This window comes from Acipenser ruthenus, chromosome 2 (assembly GCF_902713425.1).
Source record: "Acipenser ruthenus chromosome 2, fAciRut3.2 maternal haplotype, whole genome shotgun sequence".
Taxonomy (NCBI): Eukaryota; Metazoa; Chordata; class Actinopteri; order Acipenseriformes; family Acipenseridae; genus Acipenser; species Acipenser ruthenus.
Window position 1 is genome coordinate 70,470,703 of NC_081190.1, and position 23,128 is coordinate 70,493,830.

At 36.9% G+C, this 23,128-nt stretch overlaps 1 long non-coding RNA gene across 2 annotated transcripts; it reads right to left on the reverse strand.

Moving 5' to 3' along the window:
- Positions 1-219: 219 nt before the first annotated feature.
- Positions 220-15,889, reverse strand: LOC131701534 (uncharacterized). 2 transcript variants are annotated; one of them, XR_009308860.1, is made up of 8 exons: positions 15,133-15,889; positions 4,776-4,914; positions 2,438-2,580; positions 1,833-1,971; positions 1,405-1,540; positions 1,248-1,283; positions 1,074-1,152; positions 220-851 (listed from the first exon to the last, which is right to left on the reverse strand). It is a non-coding gene; the product is annotated as an uncharacterized LOC131701534 (long non-coding RNA). The 2 variants fall into 2 exon arrangements; XR_009308861.1 differs by lacking the exon at positions 1,405-1,540 and having other exon boundaries at positions 15,133-15,885.
- Between the last annotated feature and the right edge of the window lie 7,239 nt (positions 15,890-23,128).

Below are 23,128 nucleotides of genomic sequence, written 5' to 3' on the forward strand. Positions count from 1 at the left end.
GTAATAAAACTCCACATATTTCCTGTACAGTCATAGCAAACATAAACGTTGGGTGGAATTAAGGTTACAATTACATGGAATTCTGAGCCATTGCAGTTTTTTATGAGCTTGCCCAGACACACCTTAGCTCGTTATTTCCATACAATATGCTTGACTAAACTCATAGCAAAACCTGGAACCCCGTTCCATTTTAGTTGCTTTTAAAAAATACCAAACAACAACTTTTTATTTATTTATTTATTTATTTATTTATTTATTTATTTATTTATTTAATGCACAAAGTCTGTAGTAATCATATTTTTTTGTTATTTATTACTTGGCTGCTATAAGAACAGCAGCACCATTTTTCAGATTTAATCAAGAGGGTTTAAAATACTAAAATAATTTTTTGAAATACTAAAACAAACTAAAAAAAATCATTTTGACTATTTTTTTTATGTAGAACACATAAAAAAAAAATACAGTGGGGGGAAGTCCATTCAATTCCAGAGGTCGCTGATTTGTGTCAGTCATCACTGCTTAACCGCGGAGTCAAGTCAGATTTGATGTCTTAATAAGTATTATCAAAGGCAGCATTGCTGTACTCATAACGGTCATGGTCCACATAAGTTTTGGCAAAGTTCTGCTTACTGGCCTCGGGTGTGGATTCAAAGCCATGGTTAGAGTAATGAGAGTTGTAGCCAGTGTTTAAGGCCTTACTCAATACAGGTGGCTTGGTTCTTGCGCCACTGATCTGGTATGATGGAATCCTATCACGATGCAGTCCTCTGACTGTGTCAAAGCCTTGGCCTCTCTCTAGGGTAGATTCTTCCGCTGGCTTTTTACGTTTGACACAGCAGATGCACTTATTCCTGGAAACAAAACAAAACAAAAAAAAATACAATTAGTTACTGACTGTTATACATACAGTATAAGAGTATTATCTTATATCAATTTCTATATCTTATGTAACTTAATGCAGTAGATTCTACAATCAAATTCATACCTTACAAGAAAAGTAACTGGTGCATTTATCAGTGTGTTTAAAATTGAAAAATAACACAGAGACACAAAAAAGTGCTTAATTTTCTTACCCTTTCATGAAGGTGACAGCCATGAGTAAGATTATAAATATAGAGGAGATAATGCAAACTATGGCAATCTTGAGCCACACTAAAATATAAACAATATAAAAAAAGTTCATTTCAGATAGGCAAATCACATTGAGAGTATAATGTATTATATTTGAGTGGGGAGTGACTGCTTACATTTGTCATCCTTGATTACTGGAATAAAGTCTGTGACTGCCAAAAAGAAAAGAAAAAAAGACTCAAAATCCAATTGTTTTATGCAACTATTAAACAGTTCATATCATATCCTGTAGGATTTGTTATAGTTCTTGAAAGTATTACAAATAAATCTTACTATTTGGGTTGAAGCAGTAGGCTAAAGCAAGCTGGCTGGGTTTGTTGACACATGGAGTAACTGTCAGCTTTCCACTGGAGAACTGAACCACGTCCTTGTCTTTACTGTTTCAACAACCGCTCAAATCCCAGTGTACCTTAAGGGTTTAAACAATTTAGAACAGAGCTGGAACAAAGACCAGGAGTGGAAGGGCCAGCTTTGGCCAACCCTGATTTAGATCAAGACAAAAAATAAAACAAATAGTGGTATATTGTTTTTGTAGATTTTTTAGGTGTCAGTCTAGTTCCAAAGAAAAGGTTTGTCAGCACTGCAGAGTGCCATTGAGATAATAAGGCCCTTAGGGAGTTTCTCTGCCCCCCTTACCCCCACCCCACCCCACCCCACCCCACCCTGCCCCGCCCGCAATGAAAAGCAGTTTTATTACTTACATGCCGTCAGGGATGGGTGTGGATGTACTACTCAGTTGTTTCTTTGATGCCAAGCTATCACCAAGGGATAAACACCGTTGCATAGCTTCACTGTATGTCATGGTACTGTTCCCAAATGGAGGATAGACCACGTATACATCTGTAAAAGACACTGTGTGAAGAAACAGAGCCGAACTGATTTTTACCACTGTATTCCAAAACCTCTTCAGTATTGTCATATCCTTTGCTGTTATGTTTTAATTCTGAATAGGCGTTATACATGGAACTGGTTGTACAGTTAACTAGATCGGGAAGATGCACAGAAATCTTTTTGGGAAATGAAAGACTTGTAAAGGAACTGAGCAGAGACCAAGCAACATTGTATTATTGTACATCTTACCACGCCAATCTCAATCAGCTTTGCAATATTTGTTTTAGTGTTTTGTGGTATTTACTGTGTTGTACATAACAAAGAATTGTTTTTAAGAAAGTGTTTTACAAACGATGTACATGTGTAGCAGTACAGTAAAGCACACAAACTAAATTAACCAGCTTATAAATCAAATAACCAGGCATTTCCACTAGAACACACTAGCTCTCGAACTCAAGAGACCCGAGATGGTTACCATTGGTTTTGTAGCAGTAGGCACTGGGTGCAGTGTAGTATCCACAGGGCCCTTTTTTAATGATGCCTATATTACTGTTGCCACAAGTCTTGATCGCTGTGGTACGGGCAAGAAGAATTCACTGCTCTTCCACCCATCCATACCTGCCATCAAAAAGTTACATCATGAAAATGAAGGGTGAGCCAAAGCATTTACTTCCATAAAAAAAGTCAAACTGAATGTGGTTCAGAAATAGATTGTAGTATAAAATCTCTGATGCTTTAAAAATTAGGTTTACATGATATGAGAATATTACAAGTACAGAGCAATGTATTCAAATTGTAATGTGGAAGGATCCTTCAAAACACATGTTGTTTTTTTTGTTTTTTTATTGATATTCGATTGCAATGTAAACGGAATTCAATGTATTGGTATGTGGGTTGTGCAGATTATGGGTTATTTTCAATTGACTCAACCAAGATAATGTATTTGATAATGGTAACACCGTGTAACAATTTTTTTTTTTTTTTTGGTTCCTGGGTATTAAGTGTTATTTCCTAATTGCTTATGCCTCAAAAGTATAGAAAATGGCTATTATTCCCCACAAACTTTGCTTTTGTGACCAGGACAATGATATTTTGAAATTTACCTATTTTCCAGAACATTTCAGATAGATTCAGTGCTGAGTAAACTTGGAGTAACTTCTAGAACTTTCTAGAACTTTCCAGTAATATAAATAGTAGTTTAAATACAGGGGCCTTAAGCCCACCAGTTCAGTTTAGTTCCAGCTGCCTAAGTGGATACATATCTGCATTTTTCTGAGATGGCATCAAGGTCATAAGAGACTTCAAAATGGTGGCATTCCTGATGGGTCTCCAAGGCGGTTTTACCAAGTTTCCCTGCTATCTTTGCCTTTGGGACAGTAGGGACTCCAAGGCGCACTACCACAGGCGGGACTGGCCACAGCGGACCGAGTTCTCTGTGGGGAGGAACAACGTCAAGTGGGAGCCACTGGTGGACCCCCGGAAGGTGCTGATGCCACCACTGCACATCAAATTGGGCCTTATGAAACAATTTGTCAGAGCTCTAGATAAGGAGTCGGCTGCCTTCAAGTACCTTCAAGACTTCTTCCCTAAGCTGTCTGAGGCAAAGGTCAAAGCCGGTGTCTTCGTCGGACCACAGATAAAGAAGATCCTGGAGTGCAATGAATTCCCCAAGAAGCTCACTAGTAAGGAGAAAGCGGCTTGGAACAGCTTTGTCGCAGTGGTTCGGGGCTTCCTGGGAAATCACAAGGCCAAAAACTATGTGGAGCTGGTTGAGACTCTGGTGAAGAACTACGGCACAATGGGCTGTAGGATGTCCCTCAAAGTCCATATCCTTGATGCTCATCTTGATAAATTCAAGGAGAACATGGGAGCGTACTCGGAGGAGCAAGGCGAGCGCTTCCACCAGGATATACTGGACTTTGAACGCCACTACCAAGGACAGTATAACGAGAACATGATGGGAGACTACATTTGGGGGCTGATTCGTGAAAGTGATTTACAGTATAATCGTAAATCTTGAAAAACTACTCACTTCTAAATCTTTTGTAGTCATTTTTGTATTACTTTAGTATAAATACATGTTAATTTGGATTCATATGTTGTTGTTTTTTTTTACTTTATGTGAACGAAGAGACACAAATTCGCCCGTTTTCTCATTGAAAATAGGTAAATTTCAAAATATCACTGTCCTGGTCACAAAAGCAAAGTTTGTGGGGAATAATAGCCATTTTCTATGCTTTTGAGGCAGAAGTAATTAGGAAATAACACTTACTACCCAGGAACAAAAATTGTGTTACATAGTGTAATCAAGGTGAAACAGACCCCAATGTAAGAGGTTGAATCATTTGTAAGTACTTCAATTATTTCCATTTTAATATCCTACTATGACCTCTATCACTCTCTATAGTTTTTTTTCTGCTTAGATTACTATTTTTCAGGATTACTATCACAGCTTTTTTCAAGCATTGTCTAAAAGCTGAATTTCTGAAGTGAGAACTCTGACCCACTAGGGTGGTGTGCATCTCTAATTTCCAGTTCCTTGTGAAAGATGTTTTTCCATTGACTTTACAGATCAGTTGCAGAGGTGTGGCTGAAATGACTTACACACACCCCCAGTGGCCATTTAGAAAACTTGCCGCATTTCAGAAGTTCAGCTTTTCGAAGTAGAATATTTAATAAGCAGTGCAAACATAAACAGCAGAGAATGACACAAAATGACAAATTAAAAAGTAAGAAATTAAATTAAACATTCTGAAAATGTATATGGTACTGAATGTGTTCAATTCTAACCACACTCTCAGTGCATACGTTACCTGCAGGTCTGGAAGCTGGTGTTCTGAGCACTAGTCACCTGCTCTAAGGTTGCTAAAGCTGCATTCTGCGACAGACAGTACTCTCTGGATTGAGTGTAATTAAATGTAGTGATACTGGACTCAAAAACCCCTGAAATAACTGGTGAAAAAAAGGAAAGATGTCTTAATGGAAATAAAGAACAAGCCAACATGTACAGTACTAAATAATCCTGGAGCAATGTGGATTAAAGGGAGGTGGAGAAGCTCTGTATTGCTTTACACTTGGGTTTTCGAAACCAACCCTTGACGAGACTAAAATATATTGCCATGCCTCTCTGGCTTTAAATTTGCAGTTCAGTGGCATCTGTGCTTGAAATTGTTTAAGCTATAATGAAACTGTGATCATGTGTTTTTATTTTTCTAATATATTTATTTAGATGTCTCTTTGTATTCGCGATGCTTTCACTATTGAGCTGTACCTGTGCTGGCCCTGCAGGCCCAAAAGTGAATAAACTAAACTGAACAGCAGATAACCCTTTAAATCCTGCGTCTCTTGTGTAAATGTTTGATACCAGTTAATCAAAATAGATTGCTACAGTAGTGTGAAAATGTATTAGAACACCCCATTGCTTCTGTTGTTTTGATTTGTTGTGCATATGAAATCCAAACCACTGTAACTGATTTGCAACTAATTTGCAACTAATTTGCTTATTTGACAATCTTGGAAAATTGTCAAATAAGCAAATTAGCAATTGTCTGATTTAATTGATGATAGGCCATGTGTGGAATTCATTAAAAAATAATAAGATAAAAAGGAACACACATACACAAATGGTAAAATGCATGTTACTTTTTTAAAGTTGTTCAAGATGCCTATTAAAGCACAAAGTGATCTAGCATTTTCACAAGAGTGCCTATTGTTTCTACATCACTAATTACTAAGTCTCACACAAAGAGGTTTTCATGCAGGTAGGTATTTAAGGATATAAATGACAAATCGAGGTGTTCTAATAAATTGGCACATTATTGTATAATAGGTTTTAAAAAAAGACAGATATTCTGTCCCTTGAAGGTATAAATACAATCTCACTATATAGTAGACAGACAGACAGAGACAGATAGACGATCTTACCAATGTCATATAGTGAACAGGTAGCAGCGTGCAGAAGGATAGCTAAACAGAACAAAATCCTCATTGTGATACCTATGATATTTGCTATGGAGTGAAGACTTCCAATCGTGTTTGCTCTTCTGTAGTTGCTTAGAAGCCAGTGAATCTATATACTCAAAAAATAAGAACCTGCCGAGGGCACTGGGTTGTCTTTCTAGGTCAGCCAACGCAAGAGACTGTGAAAAAAATGACACACCTTTCCACTTTATAACAACGTACTGATGTAGTACATACCAAAGTCCAAGGTGCAGATGCATTTTCTATATTTATCGTATGATTTATTCGTATTGGACACTAAGCTGATGTATCGGACACTAAGCTGTATTTTTAACACTTTTCTATTGCACATGTTCAAGATCCATTATAGCTCAGGAAGACTGACTAAAGGGCAATGACTGAAAGCATACTTTCTGAAAGCATTAGAAGAATTAAGTATAAAACAAACACAGAACTGCTTAGAACCACAATCTAACTCCTCTAAACAAGCTGCTTCTTGCCAGTGTTGTACCATTATGGTGTTTTTATTCCTTTTAGAGAATCTCAAACAAAGAATTTTAGGAAAAATGTATTTTTGTAGATTATCAAAAAAAGTTACAAGAAATAGATTTTTTTTTTTTTTTTGCAAAACTCCAAAAATGCTAATTCAAACCCTTTGATGCTATGATAGTATTGTCTACAAGGTGCTAGAAATTTCAATATGATAATGAAGAACCTAATTCTAGAAAAGTCTAGAAAATGCTGGATTGTAGGTGAACATTCTTAGAAAGTATAAAAGGGTTAGGCATAGGATGATTGCTGTCATTACCAGTAAGTCAATATGGGACAAAGTAAAGATCTATCTGAAGAAAATGAGTTATTGTCATAAAGCTGGAGAAGGATAGTTCCAAGCATTTCAGTATCACAATTTCAAATATTGTTTCTATTATCAAGAAGTACAAGACTCATGGTACTGTCACAATGCTCCCTCGGTCTGGAAGAAAGAAGGTTCTTTCACCAAGAACAAGAAGAAGAATTGTGAGGAAGGTTAATAACAATCCGAGATTGACTGCCAAAGATATTCAAAGTGAATTGGCTGCAGGTGGGACTGGGATTTCCATTTCAACCATAGGTCAAGTATTGCATGGTGAATGTCTCAGTAGTCGCAGGCCAAAGAAAAAGCCACTCTTAGGAAAACGTCACAAGGACAATCACTTAAAGTTTGCAAAACGGCATTTAAATGATGGATATGAGTTCTGGTCAAATGTTTTGTGGAGTGATGAAACAAAAATCGAGCTATTTGGTCATGCTGATAGTCGTTACGTTTGGAGAAAGTCCAAAGCACACATCAAAATCTACTTTAGAATTGTTAAAGAAGAATAAAATCAAGGTTCTGGAATGGTCTAGTCAAAGTCCCAATCTAAATCCGATTGTGAATCTTTGTTATGAGTTGAAGGCTGTGCACAAGAGAAGTCCTCGAAATTTGAATGAACTGGAACAATGCTTTGTTGAAGAATGGTCAAAAATCACTAATGAATAATGCCAAAAGCTCATTGACAAATATCCTAATTGTTTAAAATAGGTTATTATTGCTAAAGGTACCTCAACTAGCTATTAATTTCATTTCCCTTGTCAGGGTATGAATACTTTTGAATTAGCATTCTTTGAATTTTGCAAAAAATAATTGCTAAAATAAATAATTGTAGAAATCTTGTAACTTGTTCCTCATCCACAAAAGCAAAAACTTTTGCTACAAAAGATTTTTCCTGCAATTATTTTTTTTTGAGAAATTTCTAGAAATGATAAATTCCCATTGGGGTATGTAAACTTTTGCCTACAACTATATATATACACTGTATATATAGTAACAAAGCCTGACGGCTCAAATTCATTGCACCCTTTTAAAAGCAGACCAAGACACAGAACAGTACTTTTTAGGCACTTTCATGCACTTTTATGAATTACAGAAAATAAACTAGCAAAACACAAAATACGTGGAGTACTAAACTGTACTTTGCAAGCTTTTAACTAACACCAGACAGCTAAGCTGTTTACCAGTCAAAACCCAGTTGTTTCACACACAAATAGGTTCACCCTATGTTCACGCATAACCTGTTCTTGTTTACACAGGTCTGCTCTGCACATGGCCTTTCTCCATCCGCCTACTCTATAGGGTTTCCCCTGCCTTAATCAGCCTCAGGTGCTTCACTTTAAAATGGTAACCCTGTGGAATTCTGGGAAATGTAGTCCTGCAGCACATATTTTCTCCTCCCCCCTCAAGCCAAGCCAAGCCAAGTACAAGGTTGTCCTGGAAGAAAACTTGCTTCCTTCTGCTCTGACAATATTCCCCAACTCTGAGGATTGGTTTTTCCAGCAGGACAATGCTCCATGCCACACAGCCAGGTCAATCAAGGTGTGATGGAGGACCACCAGATCACCAGGGCAGCAGTGTGGAAGAGTGGTTAGGGCTCTGGACTCTTGACCGGAGGGTTGTGGGTTCAATCCCCAGTGGGGGACACTGCTGTTGTACCCTTGAGCAAGGTACTTTACCTAGATTGCTCCAGTAAAAACCCAACTGTATAAATGGGTAATTGTATGTAAAAATAATGTGATATCTGTATAATGTGAAATAATGTATAATGTGATATCTTGTAACAGTTGTAAGTCGTTCTGGATAAGGGCGTCTGCTAAGAAATAAATAATAATAATAATAAATCAAGACCCTGTCATGGCCAGCCCAATCTCCAGACCTGAACCCCATTGAAAACCTCTGGAATGTGATCAAGAGGAAGATGGATGGTCACAAGCCATCAAACAAAGCCGAGCTGCTTGAATTTTTGCGCCAGGAGTGGTATAAAGTCACCCAACATCAATGTGAAAGACTTGTGGAGAGCATGCCAAGACGCATGAAAGCTGTGCTTGAAAATCAGGGTTATTCCACCAAATATTGATTTCTGAACTCTTCCTAAGTTAAAACATTAGTATTGTGTTGTTTAAAAATGAGTATGAGCTTATTTTCTTTGCATTATTCGAAGTCTGACAACACTGCATCTTTTTTGTTATTTTGACCAGTTGTCATTTTCTGCAAATAAATGCTCTAAATGACAATATTTTTATTTGGAATATGGGAGAAATGTTGTCAGTAGTTTATAGAATAAAACAAAAATGTTCATTTTACCCAAACACATACCTCTAAATAGTAAAACCAGAGAAACTGATTATTTTGCAGTGGTCTCTTAATTTTTTCCAGAGCTGTATATATATATATATATATATATATATATATATATATATATATATATATATATATATATAATAAAAGAAAAAAGAGAAAAGGATATTTCAGGTACTTAAAAAGGTAGAATAATTGATTACAAATCAATTATCAGGACGTTTCGGACTACAAGTCCTTCATCGGCCGAATACAAAAAAACAGTGGGTGCGTTAAGTAAGTGAGCGGCTCAGTAAAAAAATCAACTTAACTACTCGCTCAGTTCCACTCCCGCTGAGCCGCTCAGAGCGCTCCTGAGCATTTTTCATCAGTGATCAGAGTGAGCGGACGGAATGGACACCTGCAGGAAACAAGTGGAGATGACAGGCAAGATTGACAAATACGTTTGTCAAGAACGATGAACTGGTTTCGACTTATGAAGTTATGTATTAAATTGGCTAAATAAGATGGTAAAAATTGTTGATTTCAATTTTGTATCATTTAATTTCATTTTTTTTTTAAATGTAGAGCTGTTTTATAGTTATTAGTGTATTATTATTAGGCTTGTAGTATTAATATTATTCATAATTCTCATTATTAACGTCGGTATTGTCGGTATTAAACACAGCCAGATATGAGGTTCAGTCCAAACAGAGCTCCGAACTCAGCGAGGTACAGCAGGGGACAGTAACCACACGGGGTCATTTCATCTACCATCACCTAATTAATAATTATTATTCACCATTTTTAAAAGTCGCTCAGCGCTCTCGTGGAGCAGAGCGTTAAATCATTTAAATCTGCTCAGTGTGCTTTCTGAGCGTTCTCACTCTGAGCGGCTCACTTACTTAACGCGCACACTGCTTTAAGAAGTTGATAAAAAAACAAACAAGTAGTCTTTTAAAAAAAAATCCAGAATGTTGATGATGATGATGATGATGATGACCTCAGAATAGAATGTTCATTCCAAATGGCTCCAAAGTACCTAGTTTGAAAATAAGTTCACATTCCTTTTGTTTCCTGACAGCATTAGTTCCATAGCATTGAACCATCCCACAAATTGTGATGTCTTCTATAGTGTGGTCATTTCTGTTAAAATGTCTGGCGACGGGAAAGGTAGAGGTGTTAATTCGTATACTTCTCAGATGTTCCACGAAGCGATCAGCCAAGCGTCGTTTTGTTTTACCAATATATAGCTTGTTACATTTGATGCAGCCAATGCAATATACTATTCCTTTACTAATGCAAGTAAAAGTATCATGGATAGTAAATTAGGATTTTGCTCCCTTAACTAGGCACTTTGGAGCCATTTGGAATGAACATTCTATTCTGAGGTCATCATCATCATCATCATCGTCATCATTGCCTAGAGAAGGCCGTCCACCAAAACTCAGTGACCAGGTAAGGAGGGCATTAGTCAGAGAAGCAACCAAGAGGCCAATGGTAACTCTGAAGGAGCTGGAGAGATCCACAGCTGAGATGGGAGAAACCGTCCATGGGACAACTATAACCCGGACGCTCCACAAAGCTGGGCTTTATGGAAGAGTGGCAAGAAGAAAGCCATTAACAAAACCCATATCAAATCCTGTTTGGATTTTGCCAAAAGGCATGTGGGAGACACAGCAAACATGTGGAAAAAGGTTCTCTGGTCTGATGAGACCAACATTTAACTTTTTAGCCTTAGCGCAAAACGCTATCTGTGGCGCAAAGCCACACTGCTCATCACCCTGAGAACACCATCCCCACGGTGAAGCATGGTGGTGGCAGCATCATGTTATGGGGATGCTTTTCATTGGCAGGGACTGGGAAACTGGTCAGGATTGAGGGCAAGATGGATGGAGCCAAATACAGGGAAATTCTAGAGGAAAACCTGTTTCAGTCTGCAAGAGACCTGGGACTGGGGCGGAGGTTCACCTTCCAGCAGCACAATGACCTTAAACACACAGCAAAAGCTACACTGGAGTGGTTTAAAAACAAGAACCTGAATGTCTTAGAATGGCCCAGTCAAAGCCCAGACATCAATCCGATTGAGAATCTGTGGCAAGACTTGAAAATTGCTGTTCACCAACGGTCCCCATCCAACTTGACAGAGCTTGAGCAATTTTGCCAAGAAGAATGGGCAAAAATTGCAGGACCCAGATGTGCAAAGCTGATAGAGACTTACCCAAAAAGACTCACAGCTGTAATTGCTGTCAAAGGTGCTTCTACCAAGTATTGACTCAGGGGGGTGAATACTTATGCAACCAACAAATGTCTTTTTTTTGTTTAATTAACCTTTGTGTCACAATAAAAAATATTTTGCACCTTCAAAGTGTTAAGTATGTTGTGTAAATCAAATGGTAAAAATCCCAATTAAATCCATTTTAATTCCAGGTTGTAACACTACAAAATGTGGAAAAGTCCAAGGGGGTGAATACTTATGCAAGGCACTGTATATATACACACACAGGTGCCAAAGCAGTCAATTGGATGATTTTCACTTTTATATTACTCTACATGTGTGAAAAGATACACCGTTGTCAGTTCTTGACTTTTACTAAATATACAGCTTTTGAAAGGCACGATCGCAAAAAAAATAAAGTTATACCTCTCCCAAGAACTTCCAGACATATACACACACACACACACACAAACAACAATAGCATTTCGCTCATACAGTATTAGTAGTATTTAGGCTTCTTAGTTGTTTTTTTTCTTCCCGTCTGGACAGTGGCTGAGAATGCGCTGTATAGTATTGATTAGATCAGTTTGCGCAGCCCTTAAATGAATGAAAATGTGAATGCAACAAAGTGGAGTTGGCATTCAGACCAGGTGGCAGCAACACAGCTCTCAGGAAGCTTACAGGCAAGCCCGCGGGCGCCAGGCCAGACTACAGGGGTCGCTGGTGCGGTGTGAGCCGAGGACACCCTGGCTGACCTAACCCTCCCTCCCGTCCTCGGTCGGCAAAGGAAAAGCCTGGACTCGAACTCGCAACGTCCAGACTATAGGCCACATCCTGCACTCCACATGGAGCACCTTTACTGGATGTGCCACTCGGGAGCCTCCTGAACTTATAACATTTTGACTTCATTTGGCCAGTTCCAACCCTTGTCCGTTTTTCAGGAAACACAACAGGTTCGCTGAATAGAGGTAAAGTGACCAGAGATAGTAACAGAGTGGCAGAGGCAGAGTCCAAAATGTTTTATTACAATAATCACACAGTTACATAAAAATCAGTTCAAATAAACAATACAATCTATCACAGTTTTAATAAGAGAAAGTCAGTTCACGGGTAGGAGCCCAGGCTATAAGAATAGTTTGTTAGTTTGTAGTTTGAGTTGGTAGAGAGACCTCTACAGAAAATATAAAAGAGGTTGTCTTGCTATATGAGGAGAGGTGTGGCCTCCAAGACTGTACCCAGCACCCCTTGAGGATAGGTAGCGGATGCAAACCTGAATCCCTTGAGGGTGGAATAGGTAGTGGATGCAAACCTGAAAATTGAACGGACAGAAAAGTAGTTACCCTGTTTATTGGAGAGCTGCTTGCGATGGGAGCAGAGAGCTCCCTCAGGGAATCTGGAAATAGGTAGAAAGTGGAAAGGTTAGTTGGGACATTGAGCGCTAAGCACACAGCAGGCTAAAACCTGAGCAAATAGTATGAAGAAAGAATGAGCCTCTGATTTTAGTTAAGTAATAGCGCATGAGCTGCGAGAGGATAGGTGTGGCCGGGGGTGACATAGTGACATAGCCTGACCCAAGGTTGGGCAGTGAGATCACTTGCCCCCCAGCGGGGACTGATGACAGAGGCACATGGTACAAAAGGAGGAGGAGGGAAAAGCAAAACATTTGAAAAGGGAGATAGATGTGACTAAGCTTTAAATAGGATTTCGATGATGATTGACATAGAGATTAATGATGATTGACAGGCTGAAATTAGAAAAGCCCTAGCTCTCGCCCCCCAAACTCTACCTAAAGGTTTAACATTTAAATAAAGGCAGCTAAAAAATACACTGTATTCAACAGGAAGGGTCCTTAGACAAGGGCCTAGCAACAATTGCATTTCTCATTGACCGATGGTGGATAGATAGAAACAGATTTCCCCAGCAAGGATTCTTCAACAAAACCAAATAGTTAATAAAAACACACAGGAAAGCAACTGTATTTGAAAAGTCAGCAGTAGTATACAGGGGTCCCCAAGGATTAAGGATTAATTTAATGATTAATTTAATAGACTGGCAGACTGACACACATTATATAAACCCAGTTATATTTGTATTTATTATTTATTTCTTAGCAGACACCCTTATCCAGGACGACTTATAATTGTTAAAAGATATCACATTATTTGTACATACAAATCGAGAGAGAGAGAGAGAGAGAGAGATTCTGGTATAGTAAGCAAACTTGTTAAATTTGCAGACAACACATAAATAGGAGGAGTGGCAAACACATGATCTAGACAGCATTCAGAACTGGGCAGACACATGGCAAATAACATTCAATAGAGAAAAGTGTAAGGTACTGCACGCAGGCAATAATAATGTGCATTATAAATATCATATGGGAGATACTGAAATTGAAGAAGGAATCTATGAAAAAGACCTAGGAGTTTATGTTGACTCAGAAATGTCTTGATCTAGACAATGTGGGGAAGCTATAAAAAAGGCCAACAAGATGCTCGGATATATTGTGAAAAGTGTTGAATTTAAATCAAGGGAAGTAATGTTAAAACTTTACAATACATTAGCAAGACCTCATCTAGAATATTGTGTTCAGTTCTGGTCACCTCGTTACAAAAAGGATATTGCTACTCTAGAAAGAGTGCAAAGAAGTGCGACCAGAATTATCCCGGGTTTAAAAGGCATGTCGTATGCAGACAGGCTAAAAGAATTGAATCTGTTCAGTCTTGAACAAAGAAGACTTCGCAGTGATCTGAATTCCAAGTTCTAAACGGTACAGACAATGTCGACCCAGGGGACTTTTTTGACCTGAAAAAAGAAACAAGGACCGGGGGTCACAAATAGAGATTAGATAAAGGGGCATTCAGAACAGAAAATAGAAGGCACTTTTTTACACAAAGAATTTTGAGGGTCTGGAACCGACTCCCCAGTAATGTTGTTGAAGCTGACACCCTGGGATCCTTCAAGAAGCTGCTTGATGAGATTCTGGGATCAATAAGCTACTAACAATCAAACAAGCAAGATTGGCCTCATCTCGTTTGTAAACTTTATGTTCTTAACTAACTAGCAGGTCAGTTAGGTGGCTGTTGTCCTCACCCGCACCAGTTAGTAACACCCACCTTCTACAAACAAAACCATGCCAAATTTAATAATTATTATTATTTAATTAAATAACTGCATACACAGCAAATTAATAAAAAAAACTATTTTAAAAAATATGCTACACGTGTATTTTATTATTGTAGAATAGTATTCATAGTTTAAATATGTATTGTAATTGTGGACATTAACATTCGCTTATCCACATACACACTGTAATGCATATCTATAGACTACATACAATTAATTGGATGAAATGCAGGAATCAGAATGCATCATATACACGGTCTGACGTTATGGTCGAGCCTTATCATGTGACACTACTATCAAATTTAATTGGCTGTTATTGAAAATGTTGCCCTCGTGTTGCCTGAAAAATAGAACACCGTCCTAAGTGGGAGAAATGTCGCCAGTGTGTGGCCACCTTGTTGTCGCCTGCGAGACCAGGCCTTTACAGTGCACTGAAGGCAAGCCCCAAACTGACTGACCTACTTTGACAAAGAAGAAATGCCTCCCCAACCGTAATTGCTGGCCAGCGAAATCAAATAAAAAGGCTTTCCCCGTTTTAAACCAGATGAGAGGAGAAGGACACAGCGTTTAGTAATAATAAGCAAACAGAAGGTATGGGGCTCTTAACCTGCCGCTTTAATGCTTTGATCCAACAAAAACACAACCTGAGACCGGGAAGTAACCACATGTCTTGGAGCTTTATTCAATATGCAAGATTTCCAAATGCCAAACACTTTACTTTTAGAATTATACTCACCTGGCTTTAACACCGCAGGACACCGACAAAATGCGTCTTCCGAGCACTCCCCTCTATAGCGGCACACCGAATACCAAGTCCCACACCTACCGTCCCTTCTTCTCTCCTGTTTCTTCTTCTGTTCTGTTAATGGTCACCAAGTTTCTAGCAAAACTTATTGTCACCACCTACTGTTCAGATTTGGCTATTAAAACTGCTGTGAACACTTAACCTTTTAAAATCTCTGTATGTTAAATATTCTTGAGTCTTCCTAATATATTTTGCAATACACCCAATAATACCTTTTTCTATTTTTCTATCACCTGTACCATTTCAAAAAAAATATTGGAAATATTGCAATCCCTCAGATGCTCCACTGTTTCCTTTCCACTACATTCCATACATAACCCATTCTCATGCACTCCAGTTCTATATCGGTGTTCCTTTAATGTCGCATGCCCTGTAAGGCCTTATTAATGCTACTTCCTCTCCCCATCGCAAACAAAGGAACAATTTAAATAACCAGGGCAATTATCTAATTAAGACACCACTAAATCAATTAAAAAAAACGACATGTGCAATAAAGCAACGTACAACAAAACATTTGAAAGAAGCCTGGTTACCTAGGAGAAAACAGATTACAATCCCCTTATCAAGTAGTCCTGCTACAGCAGCATGCTATTTCACATGTTACAACTGCACACAATCACAGGTACAGTCACCAATTCGAGACACAACATTTGTAAAATATAAACATACTGAATTCATTGCAGTCATCAGCTGCATAGATTAACCATTCAGCAGAATGTGGAAACAAACAAGTGAATACAGATATTAAGCTACTGTTTTAGTACAGTATCACTTCAGTGTCTTAGCAAGTTGTTTTATTTTAAGCCGTTGAATATGATAGCAACCAACTTGCTCCTGAAGTATCACCCACCCAGCAAACACTTGCACTGTCGACCGGTCACTGTTCATCACAGCTACCGTACACAGCCCTTGGCGGAGGAATCAGCGACGGACGCTTCACAGCCTCTGGTACAAACAATCCTATTTCGATCTTTTTTTACATAAGGTTTTATATGTAATGTTTTCTTTACGTGTGCATAGTGGCGCTTTGTCTAGTTTTAACACATGTACATAGATGCTAAACGTATAGTTATTAAATCACTAAATATGACCAATAAATGACCGATCGACAGTGCAGACAATCAACTAACTAGGCTGCCTGAGCTACACATTTGCAGTTTTTTTTTTTTTTTTTTGGAGCGTGAAATCACTCTCAAAAAGATTTGTAAGCGTAGACTGAGTTTCGAGCGTGCGCAGAAAAAACTGTAAATGTGAAAAGGGACTCGAGCGCGCGCAGAATAGAACCGTAATTGAAAAAAAAAAATTGAGAGGTTGTATTTTTTTCATTTTACAGTTACAAACTGCATTTCTGCGCGCTCGTATTTTTGATAGCAATTTCACTCTCAAAAGTGTCGAGCGAGCGGAAAGCAGATTTGTAAGTGTAAATTAGAACCGTAGTATTTTTTCCCCCATTTTACAGTTACAAACTGCGTTTTACAGTTTTAAACTGCGTTTCTGCGGTCACGGATTGATAGCTATTGGAAGCCTATGGCAAGCCAAGTTATCATTTAGAGATATCTCGATATATTTTAAGATATCTCTAAATCGTTTCCAAACATGTCTAAATATTTTAAGGTATCTTCAAATATTTAAAGGTACCGCATCGCAAAATTATTTTCACTTATCTTTTAAATTGAGCTTTTTCATTTAGCATTTTCAGATATACAGTATCTTTAAATCATTTTAAGATATCTCAAAATCATTAAATCAAACATCCTGTTCATTTAGGGATATCTCTAAGGGGACAGGAAGTCCATTCAAAACATAGAGCATTTTCACAGGAAGTCATTTAGAGATACCTTGAAATTACTTACAGTTTATTTTGAGATACTGTATCTAAATGTTTTGGTAACATGGAAAGAGATTAGGGTACATTGTTTCACAAAGTTGTACCCAATTCAAAACATCTGTGTATCTTAATTTCTGTTTTGCATCCTACAATATAACTGAGTTGGAATATGTAATATAACCTGATGTAAAGTGAATACAAGCACCCAATTTCAGTCACAGTGACATAATAGCAAGCACATTATAAAGGAGAAACATCCTACAGCTAGAACTGTGTTTGAGAAATATCAATCAATTAAATTACGTTTATGTTGTGCTTTTTATGGCAAAGCCATCTCCAAAGAGCTTCAGAATCAAATAAAGTAAAAGGCCAATGAAACGAACTGCAGTTATAGTAAGGGCCATTTTCTGATAAAGTACATAAAATGGTAAAATAGAGTAAACTGATTCCTAAAGAATTATATTTTAACAGAAAGTTTAACTATTAATCAATATAAGCATGATCATTATAGTAGCAGCACTTAACTAGAAGTGTGTGTGTTGGGGGAGTTGATAACAAAGTAAAGATCAGAAATTCAATTTTTTTTCAAGCTTTTCCAGTTTCTTTTTTATATCCTCATAATTCCAATGCTTTCTCCTGGTTCTTATCAGCTGCCCTAGTGTTGTGTGTCACTGCTGCACCCAACCAATGCTGAAGTTATAACCAGGGTTGTATAGTTTGACTAGAATATTGACAAGCTTCTCATCATTGCTCTCTTCACACCTCTGCAGGATCCTCTTGCCCCATCCCTGCCACAGACTGTCATCACTGAAGCTGATGATGAAGAAATTCTCAGGGGAGTCCCTCTTCAGCTTTTCTGCTTCTTCATTTACAATATTCCAAATAGCACTATACAATCCCAATATATATTAAAAACAATACAATATACCCTCAATATTCATTCTTTTATCTACTTATAGCCCCATGATATGTGTTCTTACATGAACATTTTTGGGAGGGCAAAACGGACCACAAGCGGATTATACATCATAGCATGGTTAATGCAATAATTACAAATCATCTATACTTAAAAGGGCCAGGCCTGTTGCCAAAGATTAGGTGTTCTGGGATGCCCATGAAATGAGCTTTGGCCTCAGAGAGGATTCAACTCTGAAACTACTTGCATGTGTGTGGCCCTTAACCTCAGGGTCAAATGTAGACTTCAGTACAGACAACCTTATTCCAGTGAGGTCAAAATAAAGGTTTAATTTGCTAAATATAGCAGTGCATTGCTGTTATGACTTGCGATCGCTAACAAGGGCAAAACATGTTTTTGCCACAAATTAAAAAAAAAAAAAAACACATCGCACAATACATTGTGTGGCATCCTTGAATCTCACACATAGGCTGTTTACAAAACCTAAAATGATATACTGTAAATTAAAAGGTGTTAAATAAACAAGACTCTAAAAATATTTATTTGTCCTCTTAACATAAAACAGCCTAACAACCCTTTTCTCTATAGCATTTACTTGTACAGATTTTATTTTAACTTTAACTGCAGGCTCACTCTTTGTTGAGATGGTATTGGGACTCTGTTTTAAGAATTAAATACTACTTTAATTAATATTAAGTTTCCCATTTAATCCAGAAATAACAGCCAGCAGAATAAAAATCTACTGTGTTTCAAAACTGTACAAATAAAATATTTACACAGTACTTACACTTTTTTTCAAAGAGGTATTATTTGAACAAAGTTCAATACATTTAAAAAGGCTTTTATAACTGATGCTATTTCCTTCAATCCTGTTAAAAGATAGAAAAAAATATTAAAGTATTCTACTGTTAAAATAGTTCTAAATTGACATATAAAAAGGCACATTTGCGAAACTAACACAATTGGCTGATACACTGTTTACAAGCAAGGAAGGAATTAATAGTCTATTCCCAAATAGAAGGACAAACAAGATGCATGACTTACTATCTTGTGGCCACAAGATAGTAAAACATGCACTCTATCTATCTATATCTATCTCGTATCCACTCCTGGGCTCCCTAAAAAGAGAAAATTAGAAATGTACATATTTTAGATTGATTTAATTTACTATAGTTCAAATGACATGCCTAATATATTCCTAAGATCATTAAAAAAAGTCTCTATTATATCGTTTTTTAAATAGCAGTAAAACACACTCTCCAACCAACAGGGAACATGTATCTACAGTTACAATTCAAATTTACAGTTTTAGTTTGAGGTTCAATAAAATATAGAAAAAAAAACACACTCTTCCTTCTCAAAACACACATATATATCTAGGCTACCACTTGGTCTATCCCTTCCAGATATGTCTATTCTATGGAATTGTGTGCTGGTTAAAATCCTTAATTGGTCTGCTTCCATTTCCAGAAAACAGTCCCTGGTAATGTGGGAGATTACACTTTTTGCTGCTAGGTATAGTATTTGCAAGGCTATAGTCATAGTAATATGTCTTTATCAGGTTGATATTGGAGTTAAGTTGTAGGCTTTGAGCAGTTTGTTTTAATTTACCACTTTCTGTCACCAAGCCACTTCTCAGTCAGTACATTTTGCTTAAAATATGTTGAGAATACCATTGTATCTGCTGTAAATATTACTCAAGATGGTCTTTTTAAAATTTTAACTTACCACATCTGCTTACGTGTTTGGTTCTTCCTTAGGGGCTCAAGTAATTCAATGAGTTCTTCATCCCCAATATTTGTCCAATCAAGACTATGGTAATAAACAATAAACAGAATGCAAGGTTAATTCCTCCAGTTCTCCAAAAACATGTATTTATTACATCCCATTTAATATTTAAAACATTATAAATTGGAGACAGTCCCACCATTTAATTTACATAAAACTATGTGAACAGTGGCAGAGCCACCCTAATAATTATAAACCTGCTGGATTAGACATTTTTTCACCATAAAATGCCAGCCTGTGTATATTACACAGCCTGTGTAATATAAAGTTAAATGGTAACAATGGTAAATGGTAATAATAATAATAATAATAATAATAATAATAATAATAATAATAATAATAATAATAATAATATTTAGATAAAATATCCTATGTGTTGCCATTATCCTACTAGAAAGTTTCAGTAATTTATTAAACTTACAACTTTCAGTCTAAGAAGCATTTGATCTTCAGTTTAGAATGTTCCTATGGATCTAACAAGTACCTATGGGAAAGACAGAAAACATTGACAAAGACTTCCCTGTGAAAAATGAATGGTTGTCAAATTGTGTTACTATGATTTTTTTTTTATAGTACTGCTGTTTTCTTATGACAAAAAGTACAAGTTTACCCTTTGTTTTAAACAATTTTTATGTAATTGTTATGTGGTTGGAACTGCAGTTTTTACTTGACCTCCAGTCTCACTGTTCATTCATTCAGAAAAAAAAGTATTCTTGTACACTTAATGAAAATGAGTCTGAATAATTGCTTCAAACATGCTTGGTTTGAGAGCCTATCACCTGGGCTGCTTGTCGAGGCAGTACACACCCTAAGCTTATAAACGCTATACAGCGATGCACTATAATCAAGTTTCTACTGATTAATGTACCCACAATTTCAAACGCGCCATCATATATTATCAGAGAAAACTAAGAAACTAAGTCAAGCAGACAAATGTTCAACTATTGCATTCACAGTGGCTAAATCGATATCCGAGACTCGAAGTAAGGAGGAAAAGGCATGTAACACCTGCAAGGTCACGGAAGTGTACAAACGCACCACAAACCTGTCTTTAATTCCAAAATATCACAGGATATAGCAAGTGTTGAATGTGAAAGTACTAATGTAGCCTGACTACGCCAGTTCAGTGCGATAAGGCACCGAACAAATTACAGAATATCCTTTAGGTTCTTTTTATTCAGATAACAGATCTAAAAATGTAGGAACAAGGTCACCAAGAAAATCAGATACATTTTAGCAAGCGTTTGTTTATTGTAAACTTCCAATACCAACACCTAGTTTCAAACGGCACTGATATAATAAAACAATTCCATTCACATATTAACAGGTAGCAATATTTCAAGCAGTTAAAACAAGGTTCACATACCGGGGCAAGCATATATATATATATATATATATATATATATATATATATATATATATATATATATATATATATATATATATATATATATAAAATTGCATGCACCTCCGGTTGAAGCAAACGGAGGTGGATGGAAAGACTCCATATCGTAGCTACCGGGGCATGCAATTATATATATATATATATATATATATATATATATATATATATATATATATTGTTATTTTTTTCTTTTTTTTTTTTTTTCGATGTTAGGATTTAGGATGGTATTTACTCGCGCATAGTTTTGAATGTTATTTCTGAATCTCTCCTTTAACAAGTCTGAAGGGGACACTGTATTACTTAAAACGTGAATTAACGTCTTCAAACCTGTTAACAGTGAGCAGTTACCTTGGGATTACACCCCAGGTTCAGACGCATTGATTTGACTAATGTATCCGCAGGCGACCTAAGACTCACCGTTTCAACGGTGTCAGTAGTGCTCAACAGAAAAGAATGCATACAGAAAAATATTGTATACTGGCCATGGGCTTTGGTTTTGCCCAGAGCCGTAAGTAAGCATTTAGCTACCGGGGCATGCAAATATATATATATATATATATATATATATATATATATATATATATATATATATATATATATATATATATATATATATATAAATTGCATGCGCCTCCGGTTGAAGCAAACGGAGGTGGATGGAAAGACTACATATCGCAGCTACAGGGGCATGCAAGACTCCATGTCGCAGCTACAGGGGCATAAAATGTTATTTTTTTTTCTTTTTTTCTTTTTTCTTTTTGGATGTTAGGAGTTAGGATGGTATTTACTCGCGCATAGTTTTGAATGTTATTTCCGAATCTCTCCTTTAACAAGTCTGAAGGGGACACTGTATTACTTAAAACGTGAATTAACGTCTTCAAACCTGTTAACAGTGAGCAGTTACCTTGGGATTACACCCCAGGTTCAGAGGCATTGATTGGACTAATGTATCCGCAGGCGACCTAAGACTCACCATTTCAACGGTGTCAGTAGTGCTCAACAGAAAAGAATGCATACAGAAAAATATTGTATACTGGCCATGGGACTCCATATCACAACTACAGGGGCATGCAAGACTCCATATCGCAGCTACAGGGGCATAAAATGTTGTTTTTTTTTTTCTTTTGTTTTTTTTTGGATGTTAGGAGTTAGGATGGTATTTACTCGCGCATACACTCTAAAAAGTAAAGGTTCTAGTAAGAACCTTTTAGAGTTCCTGGGGTTGATACTGTGGAGGAACCTTTTAAGGTGCTTCGAAGAACCTTTTTACTAGGGCATGAGGAACCTTACAAATAAGGATCTTTTAAGAACCTCAAGGTTCTACTTGGAACCTTTTATGTTTATTTACAAACTTACATGCATAATATTATTATATATGTGCGTGTCTGCATAATTTGTCTGGTTAAATAACATGCTAGGAATTACTGGTTTGCAATGTCAATAAAAACAAAGAAATACTTTTTATAGAAACCCTTTATTACAGGTAGAGCAATAACTTTAGTCACAAGTATTTTATAAAACAAGTATTATAAAAAATATTAACACATTTATTTTTATTTATTTATTTATTGATTGCATTTATATAGCGCTTTTTATTCAAAAGTATTGCAAAGCACTGTATAGTACATAGCAGGAAAAAAATCACAATCCGTTTGTATAGCAGGTCACACATATAACTGCTACACTCAGCCCATTTAAATACAGATTTAAACAGTATACACAATACAAAAGCACCAATTTTAAAGTTACATTAAAACCCACTAAGATAAGCGAGCCATTTTATAAAAGTGTGTTTTTAGTCTTGACTTAAAAACTGTAATGGACCCAGATTTCCTGATAAATGAAGGCTGAGCATTCCAGAAAAAAGCCCTGCCTCTCGTGTTGTTTTGTTGACCCTAGGAATAACCAGCAGCCCCACATCCTGTGATTTCAGAGTGTGGTTTGGAAGATACGGTGTCAGTAACTTCTGTAAATAATGAGGTGCTAATCC